The sequence below is a fragment of the Geotrypetes seraphini genome, chromosome 18 (assembly GCF_902459505.1).
Source record: "Geotrypetes seraphini chromosome 18, aGeoSer1.1, whole genome shotgun sequence".
Classification (NCBI taxonomy): Eukaryota; Metazoa; Chordata; class Amphibia; order Gymnophiona; family Dermophiidae; genus Geotrypetes; species Geotrypetes seraphini.
The window spans coordinates 42,514,281-42,520,280 of record NC_047101.1 but is presented as its reverse complement, the minus strand read 5'-3'; positions in this window follow the sequence as shown (position 1 = coordinate 42,520,280).

The following is a 6,000-nucleotide window of genomic DNA, read 5'->3' as shown; positions in this document are numbered from 1 at the left end:
ATGCTGCTCTGACGCTCATTGGAACTCTATGACCGTTAAAGCAGCGCAGGGCATTCAGCGCACCGGCTAGCGCTATAAAAACTCTTCTTATAGAAAAGAAAAGAAGAGTTTTTATAGCGCTAGCCGGCGTACTGAATACCCTGCGCTGCTCTAACGGTTATTGAGGCTTTTCTTCAAAAACAAACAGAAAGAATTTCTTGGTTGTAAAATTCAAATGTTTCCTGATCTTTCAAGGGAAACTCAAAAGTGTCGTAGAGAATTTCTTCTCCCGAGAGCAGGAGTCACTTCACTGGGGGCAACATTTTATTTGAGACATCTTTGCAAGTGTCTGATTAGCCACCGTTCAATTAAATATGTTTTTTTTGAACCTCAACAATTAAGTGCTTTTTTTGCAATGTCCCACCTGGATGAAGGAAAATCGGTTCATAGTCAAACGCGCGCTTTCTATCACTTTAATAATTTAATAATTTAATCATTATAACAACTATAAGCTCACTTGCCGGCGCTCAGTTGTCTCGCGCTCAGATGTCCTGCGCTCACTTGCTGGCGCTCAGATGTCTTGCGCTCACTTGCCGGCGCTCAGATGTCTCTCGCTCAGATGTCTTGCGCTCACTTGCCGGCGCTCAGATGTCTTGCGCTCACTTGCCGGCGTTCAGATGTCTCTCGCTCAGGCGTCTTGCACTCACTTGCCGGCGCTCAGATGTCTTGCGCTCACATTCGGCGTTCAGATGTCTCTCGCTCACTTGCCGGCGCTCAGATGTCTCTCACTCGGATGTCTTGCGCTCACTTGCCGGCACTCAGATGTCTCTCGCTCAGATGTCCTGCGCTCACTTGCTGGCGCTCAGATGTCCTGCGCTCACTTGCCGGCGCTCAGATGTCCTGCGCTCACTTGCCGGCGCTCAGATGTCCTGCGCTCAGATGTCTCTCGCTCAGATGTCTTGCGCTCACTTTGCCGGCGCTCAGATGTCTTGCGCTCACTTGCTGGCGCTCAGATGTCCCGCTCGTGTTTGTTACTGAAAATGATTTGCGCGGAATTGTCTTGCGCTCACTTGTCTTACGCCCGTTTGACCGCGCGCTGTTGTCTTGCGCGCATTTGACTATGAACCGGAAAATCAAGGGCTCAATAATTATAGAAGCTCCTTCCCCAGCACTATCTGTATCAGATCTTGCTAAATTGTTGCACAATTTTCCTTATTTTTCATCTATATGTAATCCTAGATTGAGGACTTGAGAGAATTAGTCAAAGTTTTCGTAATTTTCTTTTTCTTTGTAAATTGTATTAAGATATGATTTGCACTTTATGGAATTGTACTCAGACTAATTCACTTTCTGTACAAGTGTTTTCTCCCTTGGTATGTTATAATGAAAACTTATAAATAAATAAAGAAAAAAAAACCCCAAAATTCTTCTTATAACACTTTTGGAAAAGGGAGGATTAGTTTGTTTGAAATCATATGTATATATCTGTTTAGGTGGTGCCAATTTAGACTCACAATAAGATGAAACAGCCAAATGAGATAGTTTGTGTTATTTCTCTTTCTATCACCCACGTAGATATTTAAATTTTTTTTTGTTTACTCAGTTTTTTATCCCAAAGGAGCCCAGAACGGGTTATAGAGCAACATACATAATGTAAATCAGAATATACAATACAGTGTGCACAATACAGATCAACATACAAGTCAGCATACAATATTGATCAACAGGGAAAATGAGACGTATATCTGCATTCAACCACCTTCCGTCAGCCGTCTAATTTGAAACAAAAATTGGTAAAAAGCAAGCTCCCCACACGAACCCGTGAAGAAGAGAATGGCGCCCATCCTTGTGGTTGACAAGCTGCAAACAGTGCAAGCACACTTATTCATTTAAGGGCCCTTTTCCTAAGGCGTGCTAGCCGATTTAGCGCATTATATTCTATGGACACGTTAGCATTTAGCACGCGCTATATTGGCTAGTACGCCTTAGTAAAGCCCGTCCTACCAAAAGAGCCCAGAATGGGTTACAGTAGTTCATACACAGGATGGTCAACACACATACGGACAAGATGTATTTGGAAAACTAGTGGTACAACGACCGAGATATATTAGATAGAGAACAGATGAACAGCCAACTATACATGCAATAGGAGAGAGAAACAGTAATCAACTCAAGTAGACGGTCACTCGTACGGGAAAAACATTCAGCCTAAAGGGATCCTTCACATGTTCATCTTCCTATCTGTTTAAGGATGTTTTTAATGTATAACCATCCTGCTAAGGACACGACCTTCCTGACTTACCTGACACCTGGTCCCTTTCCTTGTGTTCTTTCCATTTGTGCTGGAGGGGGGAGGGAATGTGTTGTGTGGCAACAGGAGAGAATGTACAAACAAGAAGAAGGAAAGTAGAATTTTGCCTCAACAATATCGCAGAAAACCAGAAACAAGAGGCAAAAGAGATGTCAGAATATCAACCAAGGGAACTCTTTATTAAGTTATAAAAATAGACACAGTCTATAGTATAATGTCCATCTTGATATGAGTACAACTGAGTCTAGGTCACGCCTAGATTGTCCCAACAGAGATCCTGGTTTTGGCATCCGTAGATACCTTCATCAGGGGATGAATGGACACTGCCGTGAGTGAGGGACTGCAAAAACCTGATAACAGTCAAAACACGATGAGAGCATCTGTGAGGGAGAAACGCGCCAAAAAAGTAAATGGGAGCGAATGGGCATCTTTCCCACCGCTAGGGATGGGGGTGGGGGTTGCTTCTCAAAACAGCTTTTCTAGTAGACTCCATCACTGGCATGCCAGGGTTTTAAACAGTGCTGTCACTGTACCGGCCCCCCTGTACCAGTCGCTTATTTTTGTCGCCAAAAGCCAACGCCGCTCTTACAAAATGGCTCGGCAATTTTTAATAATCTACCGGAGTGCTTATTTCAATGCTGAAGAGCCCATTTGCATGCCAGTGTTGGAGACTGCTAGAAACCTCGCTAAAAACAGAGATAAGTCGTTTTGATAATCCGCCGCTAAAATGCGTGCAGGCTAAAGCGTTGGAAAACAGTTTGGCGATGATGTGAAAGTTTTCAGAATCTGGGTCTTAGTGTACCTGATTTTAAACTTGCCATGCACCGCCTTAGGTAAATCACTTCATAAAAGGCAGTTAATAAATACCAATAAATAAATATAAAGATACACACCTAACTTTTATGATGCAGAACCCCAGGGATGCAGAAAAACACTGTGAAGATGACCAATGGTGTTGCCACCTTTATTAATTCAATAGGACCCAACACGTATGTATTTAGGCCTGACGGCCTGCATCAGGGATCTAAAAACAACAAAACGTATACACATAGGGCTCCTTTTACGAAGCCGCATTAGCGGTTTAACGTATGTAATAACGCACGCTAAACCGCTGGACGCGCTAGCTGCTACCGCCTCCTCTTGAGCAGGCGGTAGGTTTTTGGCTAGCGCGGGGGTAGCGCGTGATTAAAAGTTGCGTGTGCTAAAGCCGCTAACATGGCTTCATAAAAGGAGCCCATAGTAAAATACTACAAATACCACAGACAATTAAAAAAAAATGTGTCAATAGCATTGGTATAAACAATAAAAATACCATAAACATAAAATTACAGCAGAAAAATCTAGTGAAACAAGACACCCAAGAAAAGTAAAACATCCATTTTAGGCACAAAATGAAATATATTTATTATTTTTGTGCTTAACTGCTATTAGTTAGACTTCACTTAAACTGGTCAAAGCACAATATCTTAAAGGTCTATTAAGTCATAAGAACATAAGAATAGCTTTACTGGGTCAGACCAATGGTCCATCAAGCCCACTAGCCCGTTCTCACGGTGGCCAATCCAGGTCACTAGTACCTGGCCAAAACCCAAGGAATAGCAATATTCCAGAATCCTAAAGAATAACAAAAGATTCTAGAACCTCAAAGAGTATCAAGATTCCGGAACCCCAAAGAGTGCAACATTCCATGCTGCCGATCCAGGGCAAGCAGAGGCTTCCCCCATGTCTTTCTCAATAACAGACTATAGACTTTTCCTCCAGGAAACTGTCCAAAGAATATCTATACCCATTCAGACCAATGTATCACTTTTTCCAGTTGTTCTCAATTCAAACAAAAGTATTAATGGAGCTCCTTTCAAGCTGAATTTTTTTTTCTTGTGCTTCATGAGCCATCAGAAGCGGAACTCTAAAATACAGGGCTCCTTTTACCAAGGTGCGCTTACAGTTTTAGTGCGCGCTTAGCGTGCACTAAATTACCACGTGCGCTAGACACTAACGTCTCCATTGAGCTGGCGTTAGTTTTTGGCACATAGCATGGGGTTACCGCACACGGCAATGTAACGCACGCTAGCGCTACTTCGTAAAAGGAGCCCATAGACTTTATAGAGTATTTTGCCACTATACTTCTTCATTGCTGGTGCAATTTGAGTGACTACAGGCGGTCTAGGTTATATACCATGCTGGCTGTTCAGATAAGTTCAAAATATTTATAAATAATATAATGAATGTAGATAGATGCTCGAAATGAGCCGATGAAGCTTTAAAAGTCTATATTTTACAGTGCCGCTTCTGATGGCTCATGAAACACAAAAGAATAGTTCAGCTTGAAAGGAGCACCATTAATACTTTTGCTTGAATTGAGAAAAACTGAAAAAAAGTTACACATCGGTCTGATTACCCCATTTTGTGGCAGGCATAAGAGGGTAAGGTTAAATGGCCATTTTTCGCAATGGAATCTGTTCTGGGACTGGTGCTATTTAACTTATTTCTAAATGATCTGGAAATTGGAGGTGTTTAAATTTGCAGATGACTGGAAAAGGTTCCAAGAAGAGCGACCAAGATGATAAAAGGGATGGAACTCATCTCGTATGAGGAAAGACTAAAAAGGTTAGGGCTCTTACAAAAATCCTAGGGGACACTCGATGAAGTTACAGGGAGATACTTTTAAACCCAATAGGAGGAAATATTTTTTCACTTAGAGAATAGTTAAGCTCTGAAGCACATTCCCAGAGCATGTGGTAATAGCGGTTAATGTAACTGGTTAAAAAAAAAAGATTTGTATAAGTTCATAGTCTGCTATTGAGATAGACATGGGGGAAACATAGAAACATAGAGTATGACGGCAGAAAAGGGCCGACGGCCCAACAAGTCTGCCCACTCAAGAACCCTCCCTCCCTCCATCATTTAAGCATTCCTCTGGAGTGACCCCACCTATCTGTCCCATCGTCCTTTGAAGTCGAGCATGGTTCTGGCCTCGACTACCTGATATGGAAGACCATTCCATCGATCAACTACCCTTTCGGTGAAGAAATACTTCCTGGTGTCCCCATGAAATCTCCCCCCCCCCCCCTGACTTTTTGCAGATGCCCTCTTGTCACCATGGGACCCGTAAGACAAAATATTTCTTCCTCCACATCAATACGGCCCGTGACGTATTTGAATGTTTCTATCATGTCACTGCTTGCCATGGATCGGTAGCATGGAATGTTGCTACTGTACTATTTGGGGTTTTGCCAGGGATTTGGGGTACTTGTGACCGGGATTGACCACCTTGAAGATGGAATATTGGTCTAGATGGACCATTGGTTTGACCCAGTAAGGTTATTCTTATGTTTTTATACAGTGAGGGGCTGATTCTATAAAGGGTGTATATTTAACAATTTTTTGGATTATTGTAATATTGTATATTTGACAATCCCCAAGAAAGACATGGTTAGACTCATACTAATTCAGAATACAGCGGTTAGAATGATCTACGGTCTGAAAAAATATGATCATGTGACTCCATTCTATTGTGAGTTGCATTGGCTGCCAATGGAGGCTCATGTTTTGTTTAAGTTGGGTTGCTTTTGCTATAAGGTTATGTATGGTACCACTCCATTTTATATGGTTAATAGATTCTCTCTAGCATCGTATAAAAATAGTAGAAAATCTCATGCCCTGTTTACCTATAAAAGCAAGAAATTTCTGGACCATACTTTAGTATTCCA